This window comes from Triturus cristatus, chromosome 1_1 (assembly GCF_964204655.1).
Source record: "Triturus cristatus chromosome 1_1, aTriCri1.1, whole genome shotgun sequence".
Lineage (NCBI taxonomy): Eukaryota > Metazoa > Chordata > Amphibia > Caudata > Salamandridae > Triturus > Triturus cristatus.
Window position 1 is genome coordinate 888,950,224 of NC_140579.1, and position 23,370 is coordinate 888,973,593.

The window sequence follows — 23,370 nt, forward strand, 5'->3', positions numbered from 1 at the left end:
TTTTGCTAATCTGAATCAACTAAGATTGGCAGAAAATAAGTTTTTACGCAGCATAACAGGAGTTCCTCAAAGTACCCCAATGATTCCGCTCACATATGACCTAGGCAGGAAAAAAGTTGAGGATTTGGCACGATTACGCCCTCTCCTTTATTGGCGACGGATTATGGTAACCCCTGAATTAGGCCATTATGCCATCGCCTTGAAGGATATTATTAGGGCTGACCGTTTTCATTCCATTTTATGGCTAAAGGAAATTAGAAATTTGTTAATAAAATTGGAACTAGGGCATTTATGGAATGACCCGGATGGTTCAAGCTTCCCATCTAAGCCAATCTTAAAAAAATTGTACTGGGATATGACTCTGACGTCTGCCTATAGCTCTGGTCAAAATGCCAACTTAACGGGTCGCTTTTTTGATATCAAATCTATACCATCTTGTGAGGCATATTGGGACATTATAGAAAGGGCCATCGATAGAAAACTGTATTTTCAGTTTAGAATCGGGTCCCTCCCAGTAAAAGCATTTACCCATAGATGGTCATCTACTGAGGACAATAAATGTCCCCACTGTAAAGATTTGATTGAAGACGCAGGCCATTTGCTGTTTGTATGTCCCTTGCATATTGCTCCACGTCATAGGTGGTTAAAACCAGTATGTTCGAATCTGGGAACACGCAGTTACAGGGTAGCCCTAAGAATACTTGAATCTGATTGCACTCCTTGCCTGGCTATTGCTGTTGCTAAATTTTTAGGGTGGACTTGGATAATACGCTCTCGCACCCTAAAATCATTAGAAGTAGGCCAATGAACTTTTTGACACTAAATGAAGCATGATTAATTGTAAAAATGAAAATTTTACTTTTTAAAATAGACTAATTTTATTGACGATGTTATTTTTAAAATTATTTGCCAGCATTAAGATTTAATGTATTTTTAAATGTATCTTAATATAGTATTTATAGTATTGGTAGGATGTTTACTTGCTTTTATGACATGCTGTCGAATAAAAGCTTTTGAAACTTGAAACTTGAGAAAGCAAAGAAAGGAAGGAGAACTGTAATGCTTTTGTCTCTAGTTGGATCTTCCCGGGTATGTGCTTTTGCTGGCGGCTCAGAGTTTATTTATTCCAATATCTGCAAATACCCGCGAGGGGTACCCTCGAAACCCACATTGGCCATTGGTCCTGGGCTGCGTGTGCAGGCGGTGGAGAAGGGCCCCACCCCCGTGCACAGACTACCGGCCAATGAGAGGGCGCAGGGGGCGTGCATGAGGGTTGCACTGGCGCGTGCTCAGTGGCTGCACATTTGCACCTTACACACGGAGAATACAAAGGGAACACGACCTTCATGTATCCTTCTAAACTGTGAGCATGCCTGTGTACCCCTGTGTGTGTGTACCCCAATGCATCCCTGTGTGGTTTATGTCCCGTGTACCTGTATATGTACCTCCATGCGTGTACCCCATGTCTTCGTGTGTCTCCCCTGCATTGTCTCGTCACACGGTGAATACAAAATGGATTACGACCTTCAGATATCCTTCCGACGCGTGCACATGCCCATATACTTGTACTCGCGTGCCCCCCCCCCCTCCTCGTCAGCACATGCCCGTGTACTGATCCTCGCGTGTCCCCCGTCCCCATGTCTATCACCTGTATGTGTCTTTTCCTAACAGTGCGTGGCTCCCACCTATGAGTGCGGCCATAGTATACCCGTGTTTGTAACCCTTTGTGTTGTAACCCAAGTTAGCGTGTACAGACTCCTTGGGTGTACCTCAGTGATGTATGTATTCTTTGTTTAGCCTTCCTGTTTGCACGTCTTTTTTCGCTTAGTGCGCCCCATTTTGTAAATTCACATCCTGGCTATCCGTTTCCGGGACTGGGGGAAACGTTTAGTAGTAGTATCCACATGTTGTGTGGTGGGGGAGGGGCTCGGTTCTTGTTTACAGGAGCCGTGTGTGACGGGAATGCGGGGACGTGGTTCACTCTGACGTGCACACGCTTTTGAACATTAACAGCCCGGCACATACTACGAGTACAAATAGCTGGACAAACACCACTCGCAGCGCTCTCACTGCTTAGATGTGATTAATTTGATTTATTTCTTGAAAAGCACTACATTCATGCCAAGGGACGTCTTAGGGCTGATTTAGACAGTTAAACTAAACCTGGAAATAGAGATTAGTAAAATATAATGTGTTTACATTAAAACTCCCGAGATAATACTTATGTTCTAAGCGCTTACTTAACGCAAAAATATTTTATTCCAAAGTGTGGGACATAGGGGGCTGAGTTTAGGGGGTGCTCACGGTCACTGCGCTCTTCTGATCCCACTAGTGAGTAAATGTTTGAGGTAACTATGAAAATCTACGCTGGTAGCACGTATGGGAGCGTATGCTCAGGTAAACTTAGTAAAGGCACACTGCCGTATGTATACTGCCGGGTATAAACAGTTTGTAATACTCAGCCCGATACACACATCTTACTTATACACCATGGAGTGCACACGGCTCTAGGCATACAATTCTGTGTCTATACTACTGAACACCCACTGCTGGGTATAACGTTATGGATACACACACCTGTGGTAACAATTACTTATAAGATACAAAGAAGGGTTTGCAGTAATGCGGTATGCGATGGCGCCTACTCGTGTGTACGTACGTATGAAGCAATAGTAAGTTGCAAACGGTGCCACAGACGGGGGGAGAACCCTGAACCCCCAAAGAAGACAAAGTCTATGATTAATTGAAAACAGGTGGCCTGTGCACAAGTAATCTGTGTTTACAGCATAAATGCAGCAAGTCTATAGTATAGACAACCAAAATCGCACCAACAACAGTAGTCCAATGCAACGTTTTTTTCTTGATTTAATGTAGATCCGATGCCCAGCCAACATGTGTTTCGTCAGGGTGTGAACCCACGACTTCTTCAGGGCAATTGGACTGACGGGCTGAGAGGAGTAATCTCTCCGCTGGTTGTACTTCCCTCCCGGCTGCACAGGGTGAGCATCTATAGAAGATGGACTTGAATTGGATAAGTGCTGAGTACCACACAAGGGTGCACTTGAAAGGCGTGTGAGCCGAGTACAGCGACGTACTCGCTCTACTCGGCTCACACGCCTTTCAAGTGCACCCTTGTGTGGTACTCACCACTTATAGAATTCAAGTCCATCTTCTATAGATGCTCACCCTGTGCAGCCGGGACGAAAGTACAACTAGCGGAGAGATTACTCCTCTCAGCCCGTCAGTCCAATTGCCCTGAAGAAGTCGTGGGTTCACACCCTGACGAAACACATGTTGGCTGGGCATCGGATCTACATTAAATCAAGAAAAAAACGTCGCATTGGACTACTGTTGTTGGTGCGATTTTGGTTGTCTATACTATAGACTTGCTGCATTTATGCTGTAAACACAGATTACTTGTGCACAGGCCACCTGTTTTCAACAATTACTTATAATGCACCGCTAGAACACCTGGCAGCCGGATACATAAAGCCCCCTACACACTGCTATATGTCCTTGCACATTACACGGTGCCGGGTACCACCCCTCATACATACATATACGAGGATGGGTTCAACTGCTGGATTAACACCGGTGGTATTTTAGTATGTACAGATTAACATAGCCTGGTGCACAGGCCTGCAGCTAGCTGGTGCATATACACGGATTCGTACAGCCTACTGGTAACACCGGACTGGGAACGAAATGTCGAGTACGCATTGGTGGCCTCTTGCAGTAGGTCACAATTTGTTGGGTAGATACTTTATGGCAAGCGCTTAGAGGTTGACACAGATGGGCACACTACCATGTATACTCGCTGCGGGTAGGATATTGCTGATGTGCATGCTTGTGTCGGTACTGCTAGTAAACAGGACTTATTGCGTACTGAAGGGTACATTTCTGTGGTGTATGTGGCTGGATACTCAGTCCTGAGACTACCCTCCGAGCTACACAGTTCTGCACTTGGCTCCTGAGTACAAACACTTAGTCTAGAATCAATAGATTGACACTTCAGTCTAACAATTGAGGCTTGAGGATTTGGAGCATCGCGCATGCCTGTGGCTACTGAGGTCCAATGCTACCGACTGAAGCCTTGCTCTAAAGGCTGGTGCACAGGCCTGTGACAAGGAACTTGAAATCTTACATTATGGATTCAACCTCAGGCTAGAATTGAGGCCTTGGGATAGAAGCTCTTGTCAAGACATTGAAGCTGATCAAGAAATCAAGTCCTAGGTCAGCGATCAAGTTGTCTGGCTAGTGAGTGCTTTGTCAGTCTAGAGACTGAGCATTGGAGTGAAGGATGGGGACCATCAGTGACTGAAACCTCAATTTACCTGTAGTAGCTCGGAGCTATGGATTGGAACCACAGACAAGAAACTGATCCTTTAAGGCTTGGAGGCTAGGAATTGAGGCTAGGAGGGTTGAAGAAATTGAAGTCTCATGCAAAAATGGAGGTCTTTGGATAAGGATTGCGGTCTAGGCCCAACACTTGTGTTATCAGGTTCGAGATTAAGTTCTGTGGCTAAAGAGATGAAGTACTGGGATAGCCATTCAGGTCTTGGGTTTAGTTCTGAGGCCAAGCGATAGGGAGTGAGGTCTGTCTCTAATGCCTTGTACAACACAGACAGAAGCATTATTTAATGCAGAGATACAGCTTGTCCTCTTGCCACAAGCCACTGAGGATAGTTATGGGCACGAAAATACGGTGATAAATCTTCCAAAAATGTCATTGTTCTTCTGAAACAACCTATCCGAATTTAAGGGTTGTTCTGTAGATGGGTAAAGTTAAGAAAAATGTGTCTGTGAAGCGAAGTTGCCATTTTTAGGTCTAAGCCTACCAGATAGAACATCTGTCTGGTTGCTAAGGCATTTTGGGGCCATGCTGAAAGCTTCCCAAGGAATGCATTTCGCCCATTGCCTACCATTGACTTAGCTCTTAGTGTTTATCAACTCGCATTTGCTTGCTTTCTAGTTCCTTCATTTTTTGTTTTAGGCTGTCCAGCATGTCTTTGTCCCTCCCGTGGAGCATAGCCTGTTTATCACCCCCTGACCGTCTCCTTGTATTGTTCCATGAGTGCTTTACACAAGTGTTTAGATGTTCTCTTGTGTGGTAGTTCAGAGCATTAAATGTACTTTATTTCTTTGAAAAGGTTTCCTGCCTCCCTGTCTTCCTCCCTGACTGATTCTACTTATCTCTGATACTACCAGGGTGTGTATTCCAGAAAGTGTCCCGGGAGCACATCGTGTATGTGCGCCCACTTTGTGCGTCCCATGAGCCCTTTGGTATTGCAGAAGGGGCCGCAGACGCTTGTGCGGCCCCTTCTGTAATACTGATAGCTCTGCCACACATGTAGCACCAGCGCGCTCTCTAGCGGGCATTCGTTCATTTACGTGGGGGGATGGCCTCATGCAAATGAGGTAATCTCATTGCTTCTGGCCCATGCTGTTTTATGGATGCAAGTACAATGGCAAAGAAACTGTCAGGAGGCGCACTGAAAGTGCGCCTCAATAATGTGCCACACTATCAGTGCACCCCATGAGGGCTTCCCTCTTGAGGGATGAAAGGGGGCCTTGTGAACACCCCCCAGACATCCTCATGCAAGCGGGTGCAGAAACTCACTGCACCTCCTGCAAGGGGATCTCTTATCCCTTTTTTTGAAGTGCAGGCGGGTTGCCCCATGCACTGTGAAACACAGAGCGGCTTTGAAGAAGCCTCTCTGGATTTAACTTGAATGCGCTGCCCCCAGGGCAGCACAAGTTCACCCTGAGGGCAGCGCATTTAACATAGTACAGCATCTGTCCGTTTGCACACGGCACACCTGTTTGAAGGTGCGACATGGCATAAACAGGGAAAGTGCGTCCCTATCATAATACGGGGCCAGTTCATCAATCCTGCATGCCTGCCAGGAACACCGTTCTGTCTACGAGCTTGTTTATTTTGGTCAGTGCTCTTTAATAGTAGCAAAACTTAAACAATCCTCTTTTTTTAATTTCAGCCCCATGCCGTAGGCACCAGGGGTAGGAGAGTGGGGTGTGCTGAAGCACCCACAAAATAACCATGCAAGAGTTCAGAAGTGAATGAGCAATAAACAGTCCTTTACAATTTGTTTTTATCTTGTCACATTTGCTGTGCATTCAAAGGCAGAGGTAATCTGATAGACTCTGTCTTCTTAGGAAGGTTGGTGTTTACCTTTCTGTGTCAGACTTCAAAGTGGGAGGATTTATGTGACAATCTTGCTGGGTACTGGGGGTGTCACAGCATAGGCACTGGAAGTAGGAGTGCGGGGTGGTGCTGCAGCAGCATCCCTAGACTAGCCATGCTGGAGGCCAGAAGGTGAATGAGCAATAAAGATGCCTTTACATTTTGTTTCTGTCTTGTCACAGTTGCTGCTTTCAAAGACATAAGTCAAATTTTGGGCAATATTTTCAGACAAATTGCTGCTTACTCTTTTAACATGGAGATTGGAGTTTACTTTTCTTTCTCTGACCACAAAGATGCTTTTGTAAAGTCTCTTCAGAGTCGTGGGACTTTACGACAAATCACTACTGATTTCTCAGCATGCCAGCGGTAGCTGGTAAGCGCCTTGTGCTCCTTGATCTGGAAGGCCCATTAACTTTAACCCATCACATAGGAAGCATATAATTGGTTTATTCACGATATCGAAGCAGATTAGAAGTTTGCATCCGCATATTAAGGTTCTTACCAATAAGAGAGTATAAAACATGATTTCCTTCTTTCCTGAGAAGTTGGCATAACAGGCTGTGCACTATCGTGTTTCTAGTCCTGATGAAGACTCCAATGTGATGTTGCCCAACTACACTCACTTTTGGGGGGTCGAAATGTTGACGTGATATGAACAAAGCATACCATACTCAAATAGGCATGTATAAGACAGGATGAAAAACACGTCTTCTTTAGGGGCATCTACTATATTTGGCAAAATATAGTAAATTTATGTGTATATATGTTAATTGCGTTGACTGTCTTTTACGGTCTATTGTCATAGCACCTGTGTTATTTATGAGGCACATTCTTACACATGTATATATATGTCACAAACCTTGTTCACAGTCTGTATTTAGTCTGATTTTTTGATGTGCTAAGCACAGACGATATATGACTTTAAATATATTCATCATTCCTAACTGTTTTCACACGTTGTTGTCATTTCTAATGTTTGTTAGTAGGGTGTTTTTATGAATCATTAATTGATAGTCCCATATCTTTGTGGATATACTTTACTTATCGAAAGTAATCACCCCTCTTGTGGCAGAACCTCTTCTTCTATACTGCTGCAACTTCCCAGGTTCTTCATGTTACTGGGACACACCATTATTATTGATCAGCTTTTGTAAGGTGAGCTACGTGGCAATCTTACAGGGGTACAGGAAGTGTAAAAACGAAAGGCTATTAGATGACAATTTTTTCCAACACACAACAAAATGTAATTACCTGTAATGAACTGTACACATACTTCAATATATGCTACCAATTAGGAAAGTGCAAATGTAGTGCATTTTATGTAATTCTGAAGTGTGATGCAAACAAAGATTTTAATAGGATCAAAGCAAATCAAGATTCTTTACTTGTGATGTACACATGATAAATATTTGCTGAAACCTACATTTAAAAAACCTTATAGTTTATGCACTATATACTTTAATCAGTAAAACCGCCCATCTGTTAAAATGTTTTAGGCATTTTGATGGAAAGTGTGCTGTCTGTAAACAGCAGTGTGTTACCAAAGCATGCTTTAGAAATATATTTTCAACCGTGTGCCCCAAAAGGCACCAGTAACTTACCACACCCATACCAAACTCATTTTGAATGGGCATGTCTCATTTACTGCATGTGTTCTTTGTGTGATGTTTGGATTTTCATAAGCCCTATGACTTCTGCGAGGTAACACTGATGGCAGCACCCCCACTCTGAAAATTGTTCCAGCACCACTGAGGGTATGGTAGGAAATGCTGTAGGATGTTATTTTTTTCTAGCACACAACAACATTTAAATGCCAGTAAATGAACTACAGATATTACAGAATATATCAGAATTAGGGCAGCACAAATGAAGCAAATGTTTTTGTAATTCTGAAGTGTGGTGAAAACAAATATTTTAATAGGATCAAAACATACCAATACAACAGGTGATGCCGATTTCCACACATTATCTTTTGTGCACTGTAGTTTTATCAGTAAAACTGTATGTTTGTGTAAATGGAATGGTCATTTCCATTTAAAATGTGTTGTGTGTAATGGCAATGAGCTACCACACCATGCATATCGCACTCTACGCCACTCCACTCAACTCCACTTTATGCCATGCTACGTCACTTCACTCTACACTATGCCATTTAAAAAAAAAAAAAAACACTTTTTATTGATATTTCAAGAACATATATGACAGTCTTCGGCATTGCTTATACTGAGGATCATTGCAGAAATACATGTATATTCATTTAATATCTGACATAATTAATGCATTGATATGATCGTATCTTAGACCATTCCTCCGAGTCAGCGCCTTGTCAAGGACATCAGTATTGCCCACCCCTCCATCAGCCGTCCCTCAACTTCTTCAGTCACTTATTTCTGAATCAGAGTTTTCCTTCGGGGGTTCGCATATATCCCCTCAGTACTTGTTCCATCCCCCCCATATCTAAGTCCATTTTTTGGGGCATCCTCTATGTACATATACTGCCTTTTCAGCAATCATTGTGGTATCCATGTCCCTGCACCACTGGAGGAGGGTAGGGGGCTGTCGGGATCCCCATCTCTGTGCTATGCTTCGCTTTGCCATCATCATGCCTAATGTAACCCATTTTTGTGCTGTACTGTTAAGATCTGTGGATTCCCATATGTTAAAGAGGCATCTCCTTGGTTCTGGGAGAGTCGTGATTTTCGTGACCTGAGAGAGTGTACGCATTACCGCCCTCCAATATTGGACAATTACAGGACACATCCATAGGGTGTGAAAGAGAGTCCCTTCCTCTCCGCATTGTCGAAGACATAGCGGCGAGTCTGTCCGCTTGAGTTTATATAGGAGAGTTCGGGTATAGTAAGTACGATGTAGCATTTTCAGTTGTATCAATTTGAGTTTTGATGGTATCGCTACCTCCCTGGGGGACGAAAGGGCTTCCTGGCATTCTGTTTCGTCGAGTTCTCCTATTTCTGCTTCCCATTTAGATTTAAGGACTTTTAGAGGGTCTCGTTGATTATTTAAGATTTTTTGATATGTTTGAGATACGGCTTTTTTGTTGAGATGGTTTGTGAGGAGTCTATCCTCCAACGGTGAGGATTCCGCCAGCTGTGTGCCCGGTGCGATCTCGGCCATGAGTGCGTGCCTGATTTGCGTGTAGCGGAATTTTTCGGTGTGCGCCAGGTCGTATGCAATCTGTAATTGGGCAAATGTAAGTACTTCCCCCTTCTTCCAGAGGTCTCCGACCCGCAAGATCCCTATCAGATCCCACTGCCGAAATCCTTTAGTATTACACAGCATACCCAGTCTTTTCGTGTCCCATAATGGCATAGCCTGCGTTATCTTTCCTTCCCACCCTAACGCCCGCTGTGCCTCAAACCATATTTGTATAGTATGCGCCGTCGGGCCCGTGAGGTTGTGTCTCCTAATCTTGTTATATAGTGCCCCCATAACTCCACCCTCGCCCAGTAGCTGTCGATCCATACGGTACGCTGGGTCATCTCCAGATATGTGAAGCCATTGGTTTATAACTATGAGCTGTGAGGCCCAATAGTATATTTTTAGGTCTCGGCTAGCGAAGGCTGCGCTTGCGCAGTCTCGCTCGCGAGATATAATGACTTGGAGAAGAGGGGCTTGAACCCGCCCCTCTTCTCCCCTCTTCTCCATTGGCTGGCCTCTTGAATGCTGGCCAGCCATTGGAGAAGAGGTCCGTCACTCTGAACAGGCCCCGTCCTTTTCGGATTCGGGGGCGTGTTTTTTGCAACTTTTCTAATTATCTCCTCCAGCCAATGGCAAGAGGAGAGAACAGAAAAACACGCCCCCGAATCCGGAAACGCCGCTGCCTTTCTCCGAGGCATTTCTGCTTTGCCTCGGAGAAAGGCGGTGGTGTCCAGGGCGATTCCTGCCTGAACGTGATCGTGCTCAATTAGGATTCCGATCTGTACCTACTACGAGGACCTTCTGCTCGCGTCGCACTTTCAGGGTTTACAACCTGCAGTTGCCCTCCCTGGTGTTAAGCGCTTGCAAAACCCAAGATTTATTATTGATTGCTTGCTTGCTACTCTGTGTAGCATGTGCCAGCAGGGCCTCCCTTGAGCCTTCGACCCTTAGATAAAATGGCTTCGGCGCGTTTCCGATTCCTCCTGCGGCACTGAGAAGTGCAGGTACCCTCCCTTTCACCTTGAAGACGTGCAGGTGCTCAATGCAGGTGCTCAGTGCCAGAGAGTACTGCCCTTTTAAATCTTTAAAACACTGATTGTATCCGTATTTATATGACGGGTTTCCTTTACTCTTGCGAGCCCCGAAGAGGGCTTCAATGCTTGAAAAAGCGCCTACTCTGCATGTATCACTTATATGGCGCTTCTTAACCCCGGCGTGGACCCAGCGGACTCATATTTTCATACAGACTGTAAGCTACAATTGATAATAGAGGGACTCGGTGTGTAGGAGAGACATTTGTAAATCTGGAGTTTGAGGAACGGCATTCTTTCCGGAGAGAGGACATGAAAACTGAAGTACATTTGGCAGAACTGCGGAACTCTCCTCTCCCACCTGGTTTGAGTGGTCGAACCACCAGTCCCTGGGCAGCCAGCGTGTCAGCGAGGCCAGGCCGCCGAGGAGGCCTGGCCAGCGTCAGAACGGATTCTGCTTCCAGGTTGCTGCTGCAGTGCACCGTCTGCAGAGCCGCTTCCCTGGACTGGAGCCTCGCGGGATGGGCGGAGGGAGGGGGAGCTGCCTGGAATGCCTGAAATGATTCCGCTGGAAAGGTAACAGCCTTTTTAACGGAGCAGGGCTCACAAATCTGACTTGGCGATCATCCCACCGGGCGGGAGGTCCCACTGCACTCGTCAACCCCCAGAACTACTACCGCCGCGGCATGGCAACGTCCCCGCAAAAATCCCCCTCCACGCCCAAGTCCCCGACTCCTAAATCGCCTCCATCAAGAAAGAAAGATGACTCGTTCCTGGGGAAACTCGGAGGAACTTTGGCAAGAAGGAAAAAAGCCAAGGAAGGTAAGCCGTTCCGGTTCGCTTTAATTGGTACAGCTCACTGTACTGAGCGGGAGAGATAAAGCGCCCACAGTCCCTGTGTTTATGTCTGGGCGCTGCACGGGTCCTGTCTGCAAAAAGTTCAGGAAACTCACGGCTTTACTGACACACTTTGTCCCCACAGGAAGTCTGATCTGCTTCATTGTTTTGTTAAATTTGGATGAAACCTCTGCGTTGCCTGTTTGTTGCGTGAATGGACTTGTTTGCATTTTTTTTGGGTGTGCCCGCTTATCCCGAACCCGGAACGCTCTGCCCCCTCCTCTCCGTGAAACGTCACTGCCCAAAAATGTGCCCCGGAGGAAGACTCCTAAGAAAGGCAACGAAATGACGTACCCGGAGCAGTTTGTCCTGACAACAGGCAGGACAGCACATTGCAGATGCATGTTATTCGGGTTGTGTGCTGTGGCTGTACTTAAAACAGCCAAAGCAGTTCTGAAACAAGGAGAGTTAACTCCAGCAGAGTTTTGCTCTAAAAACATGTCTATAAAGCGGGGGAGGACATCAGAGCTTGTGAAAAGTCGCGGATATTTCAAGCCAGACTCTCGAAGGGACGTGAAACTTATTGATACTTTGCCATCCGCTGCTTACTATTTTGTAACGTACTTGCAATTTCGCTCCCCCTTTGTTACGCGATATAACATTATTGCTCCTTCCTAGATGCTTTCTATCAAGGCGGAGGACTAAATTGGACAAAGCCCCTAGATCTCCGCGCTCACTTTCAATTCTGCGGCAGATTTGTTTCACTCTTGTGACTTTACCAGGCTTTATCCGGATCTAAGTAAGTTCTGTACCTTTTTCCTCTTAAACTTAACTTTCTGGTGCACCCCTGTCTGCTGATTTTTTTCGTGCGCTCATTTTACTCACGTCTATTACTCCTTTTACATCATATCAACTATGCCTTCTGTCATTAATTACTCGCGCGCACAACTGTTTACACAACTGTTTTCACATGGATGTCTCCTTACATCCGACTCATGGAACATCAGCTGCTATGATGTTTTATATCTTGCACTCAATTCCATTTGAAATGAAATAATGATTCTCCGGTTTTAAATAGGATTGATAGACAATTCATGTCTAATCAAGAGGCATCACCTCGCTTCACCGGGAGCACCAATTCACTTTCTTAAGGTTTAAGCAATTAGTCTGTATATATGAATAACCAGGGACCCTACTATAACATATGTAAGAGACGAAAAAGGACTGTCAGGATCTGACCCTGCTAATTTGTACTGTTTCCACAAAGAACTACATTTCCCAGAAGGCCTCAGTAGGAGGGGCCTCTGGGTACTTAGTCGACCTTCGCATGCTAGGAGGCGTGCTTAATTCTGATTTCGGGAGGCGGCGTGTTTAGTGGGGAGCCATTGTCCGTCCTATGTACGGGAGCGGATCATTTCATCTTCAAAGCTGCCTGCTGAGCATTGAGAGACACTGTGTGCGCATTGGAGCAGACTTGCGGCGGTGCCTATCCGCAGTGCTTTAAATGGGGCGGTACACACAGGTACTGAGTACCGGCACTTATTTTTTCCCCCTCCAAGAGTACCGGCACTTCTCCGTTATTAAATAGAGTACCGGTACTCACTGTCACACAAAGTCATGTGAGCATGCATCCCATTTCTACACTGCGGCTCATGCTCACATATTGGTGATTTCACAAGGAGAGCAGTGACGCCATGGCGCCAAAGCAGAGCAACGTGTGACCCAGGCGCGCAACGCCCATTGGACTCAAAGGCCTTCGCCACCCCCACCCCCCCTCGTGTGTCGCAGCCCGGGATGAGACAGTTTCCTGGGTACAAACACAGCGGCACCCGAGTACTTCACAGGTCTTTAAATTACCTTTTGCTCATTAACGAGGCTTTGAGTTTCTCACTCCTTAGAGCCCCTGCACCTCCACTCTACCTTTTGCTTGAAGAATCAGACCCCCCACCCCACACGAAATTTGACTCTAGTTGTGCCTCAGGTGTGACCTCCCCCGCCAGGAAGCAATGCCGCGGGAAGAAAGGGAAGCGCTTTAAAAATCCCAATTTGCTCTGGCTTTCCCTTTCTTCTGTGTGAAAAAGACGGAGAGGATAGCATAGCAGCTGGCGGGTGAAAAAGGGGACAACTGAGAGCTTTCAGAAGTGAAGGGGTATAAACACAGTCAGCTAAGTAAATCGAGGGGTTATCTGAACAAGCATTTACAATGCAACGGTCTCGGCATTGTTAAAGTTAGAGCTATTGGCATTGCTCATGACATTTTTGTTTATGTTTTTGTTTTTAAAACATGTAAAGAAACGGCATTGTTATTTACAATGTCAATAGCTTAATCAGTGTGTGTGTAGGTGGTCCTGTGTGTGGGTGCAAATGCAATAGGTCTCGCATTTGAGAGTGATTAAGCTATTGACATTGTAAATAACAATACCGTTTCTTTAAATGTTTTAAAAACAAAAACATAAACAAAAAAAATGTCATGAGCAATGCCAATAGCTCTAACTTTACCAATGCCGAGACCATTGCATTGTAAATGCTTGTTATGTTAGGGAGGGCGATGCCTCCGTCATAACAGCTTCTTGTTAATTTATGAAGTGCTATTCGTGATGTTTTCCCCTCCCATAATAGGCTGGTCACTTCAGCGTTTATTGCTGTAAAGTATGCGTGGGAGACTGGGAAAGGCGTGTTCTGTAGTGCGTATAGGAATCGAGGGAGTGCCATCATTTTAGAGAGGGCCGCTCTACCCAGTAGTGTCAGTGGTAAGGAACGCCAATGCTTGACGTCACGTCGGAGCTGTGTTAGGGGCTGTGTGAGGTTCTCTTTGATGAATTGTGTTCTGTCAGCTGTGACATATGTCCCTAAATATTTGAACCCATCCTCTGCTATCTGTAGCATACATCCCCTTGGTAGCTGTGGTGGGGGACCCTGGAGTACATAGAGGTGTGACTTTGCCCAGTTAATGGTATATCCGGAAGCCCGACCATATGATGTACATATGTCTAAGAGACAGTTGATCGAGCGCGCCGGGGAAGCTAAGTATAACAGGATATCGTCCGCGTATAGGGATATGCGGTCTTCCCATCCCCTTGCCCATTTCAGGCCACGGATAACCGGATCTTGGCGTATCCAGGCCGCCAATGGTTCCAGTACCAACGCAAAAAGAAGTGGTGAGAGGGGGCATCCCTGTCTTGTTCCCCTTCCCAGCGGAAAGGTGGTCGATACATGGCCGTTTACTACGACCTGCGCCAGTGGGTGTGTGTAAAGCAGCTTGATCCAGGCACAGACCCTGGGACCAAATCCCACGTGTTGAAGGACTGCAAATAGGAAGGGCCATTCCACCAGGCCAAACGCCATTCTAGCATCTAGCGATAGGATGACGGCATCCTCCTCTATAGTGGATTGGCGTGCAATGACACCATGTAGCCGCCTCAGGTTAAGGGCGGTATTACGATTTGGCAAAAATCCGGATTGGTCCGGGTGTATTACTGTGGCTAGATATGTCTACAGCCTAGTTGCCAACACTTTTGCCAAGATCTTTGCCTCAGCATTGATCAAGGAGATCGGTCTATAAGATGCGCATTCGTGCTGTGGTTTGTGGGGTTTATGAATGGCCACTATAGTGGCCAGCCTCTGATCTCTGGGTAAGATCCCTTTCTCGAAGCTATCAGTGTACATATTTAGTAGATGTGGTACAATCTGTGTTGTTGCTTTTTTATATAGTTCAACTGGTATTCCATTTGGCCCCATTGCTTTCCCTGTGTGTAGTGCGGCTATTGCGGACGTTAGTTCCTCAGGAGCCAGATCTTTTTCAAGGGCTGCCACCGCGGATGGGGCTAGCTTGGGCATAGCTATGTCTTTGAGGAAGTCCAAATTGTCCTCTATGGTGTTTGTCGCTTCCGGGGTATATATCTTTTCTGTAATGTACCACGAACGCCTCTGCTATCCGCTGAGGTTCCGTCGTAAACGTGCCCTCATCCAATTGGATTTGTGCCACCCATCTATTAACCCGTTCTTTTTGTTCTAGCCATGCTAATAATTTACCCGCTTTATCTCCTAATTTGTATACAGTGTGCTGTGTTGCGGTGAGCCTGTTTTTCGCCATTTCCCAGACGTAGGACTTATATTCCTGTTGTGCCAATTGCACCTGGTGTGTTGTGTTTTCGTCTACATGTAACACATGTTCCGCCTCCGCCCGGGACACCCTCTGTTCAAGACTATCGACCTCTTTTTGCTGGGTCTTTTTATGATCTGTTACCAGCGAGATTGCCTGTCCTCGAAGGACCGTTTTGTAGGCTTCCCACAATATCGCCGGGGATGGAACTGAATGTTTGTTTTCCGCAAAATATTGTTTAGTTGTTAGCAGAAGCGCTTTGGTAATTTTTGGAACTTTGAGGTACCCGGGAGACAGTGGGAATATCCTACGTCTCTGAGGGGCAAAAGCTGCATATGTGATAAGGACCGGGGAATGGTCAGAGCAGCCCCTAGGGAGGTGTTTCACCGCTGCAACACCTATCATTCCCGTCGCCAGTGTGAAAATATAGTCCAGTCTAGAGAGGCTATTGTGCACCCCTGAATGGAATGTATACTGTCGTTCTTCCGGACATCTGAGTCTCCATACATCTATTAGTTCGAAAGCCTCCGTGAATTCTAGCAGTTTAAGGTTGGCAGTACTGGGGTCTCTAGGGGGCTGCCTGTCAATGGATGCATCCATCGTCGCGTTAAAATCCCCTCCCATTATTAATTCTCCGTGCGGAAGTGATAGGAGGAATTCCCCCTATGCCTGGAAAGTAGTCTGATACAGTGTTGGAGGGATGTATATTGTCACTATGTTGTAGACCTTCCCCTCCCATTGGCAGGTCATTGCCGCAAAACACCCCTGGTCGTCTTTGCGGGAATTGGTTATTATCAATGGGAAACGTTTATTCACCAGTATACCCACTCCTCGTGAACCTGACGTAAAGTCAGAGTGCACCACCATTTCGAAGCCCCACCTATCTAGGGCTCTATAGGCCGAGCCTGTCAAATGAGATTCTTGGATCAGTGCCACAGCCGGACTCTTACGCTTGAGGTATTGCAAGACCAGCCCTCGTTTTATTTTATCGCCTAAGCCATTCACGTTCCAGGACAGCACTTTAAATAGGGGGTTGGGCGTTCGGAGAGTCACTATTTTCGGTCCTACTTCAGCCGTTGGGGTCTGAATTCGTGTCTTGTCTGTCATCCACTGTAATGTAAAACTGTGAGATGTGTATATTACCCCCTATAGCAATGCCATAAATGCCGTTTGTTATCATCCTATGTGTCACCACAAAGCCAAAGGCTAAACCAATAATAACCATTAGAAACTGTACCCATCCCCCCTCCCTGCCTCCCTGCCCGGCGGATTTAAAACTACCCTCCACCCCAACTCAGCAGAGCGCTTAGTCCCCATAACTTTATACTTGCGTAGGGGGGAAGAGTCACTTCTTGCCTTTCACCCACTCCCCGGATATGTCGTAGTTCAGTGCGAGAAACCTAGAGTTCTAAATGCATGAGTCCAGTGCAGAGCTAATGTAGGCGGACCCACAAGCTAGCCAGGCTCCGTCATCTTCTTCAGCCATCGCCTGTTCAGCATCTGTGAATCAGTCTGAAGTGTTTGCTTCATGCAGCTGTGTGTTGTCTGTTACTTCTGGCCCAGTGTCATCTGGGAATTTCGATATCTGTGACCGCGACTTGTGTACAGGATTCGCACGTCTTGAGTCCTTCGCTGGTCGCCAGCCTTCCAACCAGTCAGAGGCCTCCGCAGGCGTAGTGAAGAACCATGTCTTTCCTTCTGCCTCTACTTGCAATTTTGCTGGGTATAGCATTGCATATTTGAGTTCACGACTGCGGAGTTCCCTTTTGTAGGGGGGGGGCAGTGCGTGCCCTCTGTAGGATGGTATCCCGGTCTCAAAAGTTGAATATGCGTGCCAGGATCGGCCGTGGGGGGGGCCCTGGTCGGGGCCTTCCCCCAGGCACCCGATGCGCCCTTTCCACTGAAAAGAAGTTGGATAAGCCGCGAGGCTGCAGCTGGTCCATGATAAGTTTTTCAACAAAAAGGTCTAGGGCCGGTCCCCTCATGCTCTCCGGCACGCCCACCAGGCGTATATTATTCCTTCTGGACCTTCCCTCCTGACCCTCCAACTTGTCAAGCAATTGTTTTTGCACCATTTCCAATGTTTCTATCTGTTTTTTGAAGGCAGCTGTTTCTTTTGTTAGAGTCTCCGTGGTTGTTTCCACCTCTTTTATTCGTGTGCTCATTTTAGAGATGTCAGCACGGAGCAGCACGACATCGGTCGAGATTGTCCCCATGGTTCCCTGCACCTGAGTCAGAGCGGTCATCACATCCCAGAGGGTGATCTCCGGTGGCTTCTCGGGTGGCAGGTCTGGGCCAGCGGCCGCGTTTGGCGACGACGCGTCCGTGCGCCCTTTATGATAGGCGTACTTGTCCAATTTGGTGTGTGACATCGTGCGTTGCCCTCTGCCTCCCATTATGATCAGGCGGGTGAAGGTGAGGTCCGGTACACCAGGGAGCCCACCAATAAGGGGGGAGCCAGCAGTCGCAGCCGCCTGCCACGGGGAAGTTTCCACGCGCGGCCTGTCGGTTTTACTGGTCCCTGTCTAGCAGATCTCGCAGGGGTCACACAGCTATGGCCCCCTCTGTTAGTTTTTGTAGTCCGTGATGCACCCGAGTGTCGCCTGGTCGTCTCATACAGTCTTAATCTTCACCCGGGGCCGCCTTTTTTTGTTCCACACGACAATTCCTTAGGGAGCCCCTCTCATTCACATATATAGACACAATCAGATGGTATCCCCTGCCTCCACGCCGCCACCAGGGCCCTGGGGCTGTTCCAGGTCTTAGGGGTCCGCTCCAAAAGGAGCTCCTCTGTTTCCAGTGCCACCTCGTCTATCCCCTCTCTGGCGGTGTTTTCTAAGCCCAGGGGTCCAGGAAGCAAAGGGCTTGTATCCTGTCTTCAGCACCACTATCCCTTATTCTTATAGATGCAGGGTCACTTCTGCACTTAGTGGCCTCCATACATAGCAACGATGCCTGGGGAACGGCCTGCCTCTCACCCGCAGCGCGCGTCCCCCGCGAGTCTCTCCCGCAATAGAGCTCGCCACGGGGGGGGGGGGGGGAGCGGCGTGACTTCCAACGACAGGCCTACATGCAGCACTTCCCCCCCAGGCACCGCGGGGTCCATCTCACCTCTCCGCAGATTTCCTCTGGGAGTCGTTAAGTCGCTCCCTGCAGTCCCGCCTCCGCACAGGCTATGGAGTCCGGGCGGATGCAGCACGTGGGCTCCAGGGATCAGGATGGGTGCGTGCACGATCCTCGCATTCCTCGGTAGTTCCCCAGGCTCACGCTGAATCGAGGCCCCGGCCTGTCTGTCGCCGTGAGGCCTCAGCCTCGCTATTTCTGTCCGCCTGGATATAAGGGCGGAGCTGCCCCCGATTTCCACCCCGCGCCTCCAGACCGCCACAGCCGCACCGCCGCCGGACCCCACGGACCGCAGGGGCAGCGCTTGCATGTGCGAGAGTTCCACACTCTTCAGCGCCTCCTTCGGCACACGTTAAATCGAGGCCCCGGCCTTTCTATCGTTACTAGGCCTCAGCCGCTGCGCTCTGTCGCGTCTCGCTCAGATATCCGCACAGGGTTATAATTGCTCCCGGTCACTGCTGCTGTCTTTCCAGGTTGCCTCAGCTGTATCGCCCCTCAGTTTTCGCCGGATTTGTGCCAGGATTGCTCGGAGAGTGGGTTTCAGGCACGGAGCTTCCCTAGGCTGCGGCCATCTTCGTTGGCTGCTGGCCACGCCCCCTACACTATGCCATTTTAAGGCAGTACACTCTATCTTTTTCCACTCTACTCCACTGTATACCACTATACTCCTCTTTACACCATTCCACTCTACGTCTCTCCTCCTCTGTACGCCACTCCACTCTAGGACACTCTACACCACCTTCTGTATGCCACAACTCCATTCTATGTATGCAACTCCACACTACAACACTCTACACCATGACAATTTACTCTATGCCACTCCACGACACTACTCCATTCTATGCCACATCATATTATGACACTCTACTCCACTATCCACTGTTGCACTCAATGCCACTGTATGCCTTTCCACTCCATGACACTCTACACCACTCCACTCTAACCTACTACCCCACTCTACACCACGCCATTCCACTCTGATCCTCCACTCTGACCCTGCACTTTGCACCATTCCATTCCACTGTACGCCACTCCACTATACTATATTCTGCAACTTTGCTCCACCCTATGCCACTACACTCTGTGACACTCCATTACACTCTACTCCACTTTACTTGACTCTACTCCACAACACTCTATGCCACTCTACTCTACGCCACTCTGTGACACTCCATGACACTACTTCACTCTGTGACACTACTGTACTGCACTATACTCTATTCCACACCACTTTGCTCCACTCTACTCTACGCCACTCTATGACACTCTTCATCACTTTACTCCACTCTATGACACTCCATGTCATTTTACTCCACAGTATTCCAATCCGCTCTACGACACGCCACTCAATGACACTCCACTATAGGACACTCTACACCACTCCACTCTAAGCCACTTTACTCCACTCCAAGAGACTCCATTCTACTCCAATCAACTCTACAACACTACTCCACTCTACATCACACCACTCTACCACACTCCGCTTTATGATACTCAACACCACTCTATTTGACTTTATGCCACTCCATGCCTCTCTACGGAACTATATGACAGTATGCAACCCTCCGCTCTACGACATTCTCTGCCTCTCCACTCCACTATACAAAACTTTACTCTACTCCACTCTAAAACACCCTACTCCATTTTACGACACTCTACGGCACCCCACTCTACGACACTGTACGCCACTCTACGAAACTCCACGACACTCCAGTCTACAACAGTCCACTCTACTACACACTACTCCACGACACTCTATGCCACTCCACAACACTCTGCGCCACTCCAGTGTACGATAAACTACTTCCCTCCACGCTACTGTCTTCTACACCACAAAATTTTAGCCATGCTGAACAGCAGCAACGCTGGTGCATAACAGACACATTGGCTTTGCCACTGCTTATTTAATTTAAATCCACTGACCACTCAAAGGACTAAAAGAGCAGGCAATCATTTGTGTTAGCTGGTACGGTTGCATTTTAATAGAGAAATTTTGACTGTGAGTAAAAACGCATGGAAGTCTCACACCTCAGATACAAGCGAGACATAGGTCAACCGTAGAGATTTATGTTAAAAGAAGTGTGCTGGGCGAGAGAAGGGGTTCCCTCAGACAGAATAATGTCAAATCAGGCAGGGTTGTCTCACTCGTAAAAACCTAAATAATTATTTGAAATATATTTAAAAAGCGAATACACAAAGTGACATTTTTATTTTTGAGACACCAGAAGGTAAAACTCTAATTCCCAACGAAGACAGTGTATAAAATTGTGAGCAGACAGGGTCTGAATAATAAGCAGCGGGCAAACATGCGACACATGTTGGGGATGTGTCAGGGATAATGATTGCAGATTTCTAGTCTTGTGTTAGCAGGATGAGAACCGCAGAAAAACATTTAGGTGCCGATTCGGATCCTGGAGAAACCGGGTACGAACCGTCGGTCGGAGCGTTTTCTGCGTCCGACTCGTACCTGGGAAATAAACATTACAAACATGGAAGTACGATTCCCACGGAAACACCATATCCGTACGAATCGTAAAAAACACCGACCGACGAAAATATACATACCAATGTGATCCGGGAATGCTCCGACGTGACGTCGGGACGCAATCAGGCTGCGGTTCACGAACCAGGTAGTACGATCCGCACGGACGTCACCCCGCACGGATTATATTTTCCGGCTGCCGGGAGATCAGGACGACGCGCACAAGGAGCACCTGTACGCGACGGACAGCCATGGACCCGAACCTAAGTGTCATCCCAGCCCTCATAGCAGTCCACCTGCTCTACAGGCACCGACGCAGATGCCGCAGAAGGTCAGAATAACACCCAGGGGCAAAGGGGGGGGGGCAGGGGCAGGACACATAACCCCCACCCAAGTCACAAATTACACATGCCCTGGACATACCTGACCTGCAAGGACCTGGTCACCTCGAGGGGGTGGGGGCGTGTCCAGCAACGCAAGCGTCCGCCACAACGGAAGTGGATGTTGACGCGAACCGGCAACACAACAATACCGGTACGTACCGTACCCACGCCTAAAGAGCGTGGGTAAGGCCGTACCACGCCCACCACTACGTCACCCCAACAATGCCAGTACGGCCCGTACCCACGTACTAAAGGCCTGGGGACGGGCCGTACCAGCATTGTTGGGGTGATGTAGGGGTACGCGTGGTACGACCCGTACCCACGCTCTGAAGGGCTGGGTACGGTGCGTACCCCTACGGCACCCCATTGGGGGTCTGCACCGTACCCAGGCCCTCAGAGCGTTGTTACGGGTCGTACCACGCGTACCCCTACATCACCCCAACAATGCTGGTACGGCCCGTACCCAGGCCATTAGAACGTGGGTACGGGCCGTACCGCCATTGTTGGGGTGACGTAGTGGTGGGCGTGGTACGGCCCGTACCCACGCTCTGAAGGCCTGGGTACGGTACGTACCCAGGCCTGCAAATCGTGGGCACGGGAATGTACGGAGCGTACCCCCACCTGTGTATGAATGGAGCGTACCCACACCCCACCAGTGTATGTACGGAGCGTACCCACACCCGTGTATGTACGGAGCGTACCCACACCCGTGTATGAATGGAGCGTACCCACACCCGTGTATGAATGGAGCGTACCCCCACCCGTGTATGAATGGAGCGTACCCACACCCCACCAGTGTATGTACGGAGCATACCCATACCCGTGTATGAATGGAGCGTACCCCCACCCGTGTATGAATGGAGCGTACCCACACCCCACCAGTGTATGTACGGAGCGTACCCACACCCGTGTATGAATGGAGCGTACCCACACCCGTGTATGAATGGAGCTTACCCCCACCCGTGTATGAATGGAGCGTACCCACACCCGTGTATGTCCCGACCGTACATGCCCAGACACAGGAGGGGTGTGTGCAGAGTCCTCCCAGCAGTGCCCAGACACAGGAGGGGTGTGTGCAGAGTCCTCCCAGCAGTGCCCAGACACAGGAGGGGTGTGTGCCTATCACTCCCAGCAGTGCCCAGATGCAGGAGGGGTGTGTGCCTATCACTCCCAGCAGTGCCCAGACGCAGGAGGGGTGGGTGCAGAGTCCTCCCAGCAGTGCCCAGACACAGGAGGGGTGGGTGCAGAGTCCTCTCAGCAGTGCCCAGACACAGGAGGGCTGTGTGCAGAGTCCTCCCAGCAGTGCCCAGACACAGGAGGGGTGTGTGCCTATCACTCCCAGCAGTGCCCAGACGCAGTAGGGGTGGGTGCAGAGTCCTCCCAGCAGTGCCCAGACACAGGAGGGGTGGGTGCAGAGTCCTCTCAGCAGTGCCCAGACACAGGAGGGGTGTGTGCAGAGTCCTCCCAGCAGTGCCCAGACACAGGAGGGGTGTGTGCCTATCACTCCCAGCAGTGCCCAGATGCAGGAGGGGTGTGTGCCTATCACTCCCAGCAGTGCCCAGACGCAGGAGGGGTGGGTGCAGAGTCCTCCCAGCAGTGCCCAGACGCAGGAGGGGTGGGTGCAGAGTCCTCCCAGCAGTGCCCAGACACAGGAGGGGTGTGTGCCAGTCCTCCCAGCAGTGCCCAGACACAGGGGGGTGTGTGCCTATCACTCCCAGCAGTGCCCAGACGCAGGAGGGGTGTGTGCCTATCACTCCCAGCAGTGCCCAGACACAGGAGGGGTGGGTGCAGAGTCCTCCCTGCAGTGCCCAGACACAGGAGGGGTGGGTGCAGAGTCCGCTCAGCAGTGCCCAGACACAGGAGGGGTGTGTGCCTATCACTCCCAGCAGTGCCCAGACGCAGGAGGGGTGTGTGCCTATCACTCCCAGCAGTGCCCAGACGCAGGAGGGGTGTGTGCCTATCACTCCCAGCAGTGCCCAGACGCAGGAGGGGTGGGTGCAGAGTCCTCCCAGCAGTGCCCAGACACAGGAGGGGTGTGTGCAGAGTCCTCCCAG

The 23,370-nt window shown here is 48.7% G+C and overlaps 1 protein-coding gene across 4 annotated transcripts in view; it reads left to right on the forward strand.

Annotated features, from left to right (window-relative positions):
- Positions 1-1,263: 1,263 nt before the first annotated feature.
- Positions 1,264-23,370, forward strand: part of C1_1H14orf93 (chromosome 1_1 C14orf93 homolog) — a 726,790-nt gene continuing 704,683 nt past the window's right edge. For all 4 annotated transcript variants that reach the window (XR_014980887.1, XM_085650686.1, XM_085650692.1 and 1 more), the window contains exon 1: positions 1,264-1,348. The gene's annotated coding sequence lies outside the window, so the exon portion shown is untranslated. The remainder of the gene's footprint in view (positions 1,349-23,370) is intronic.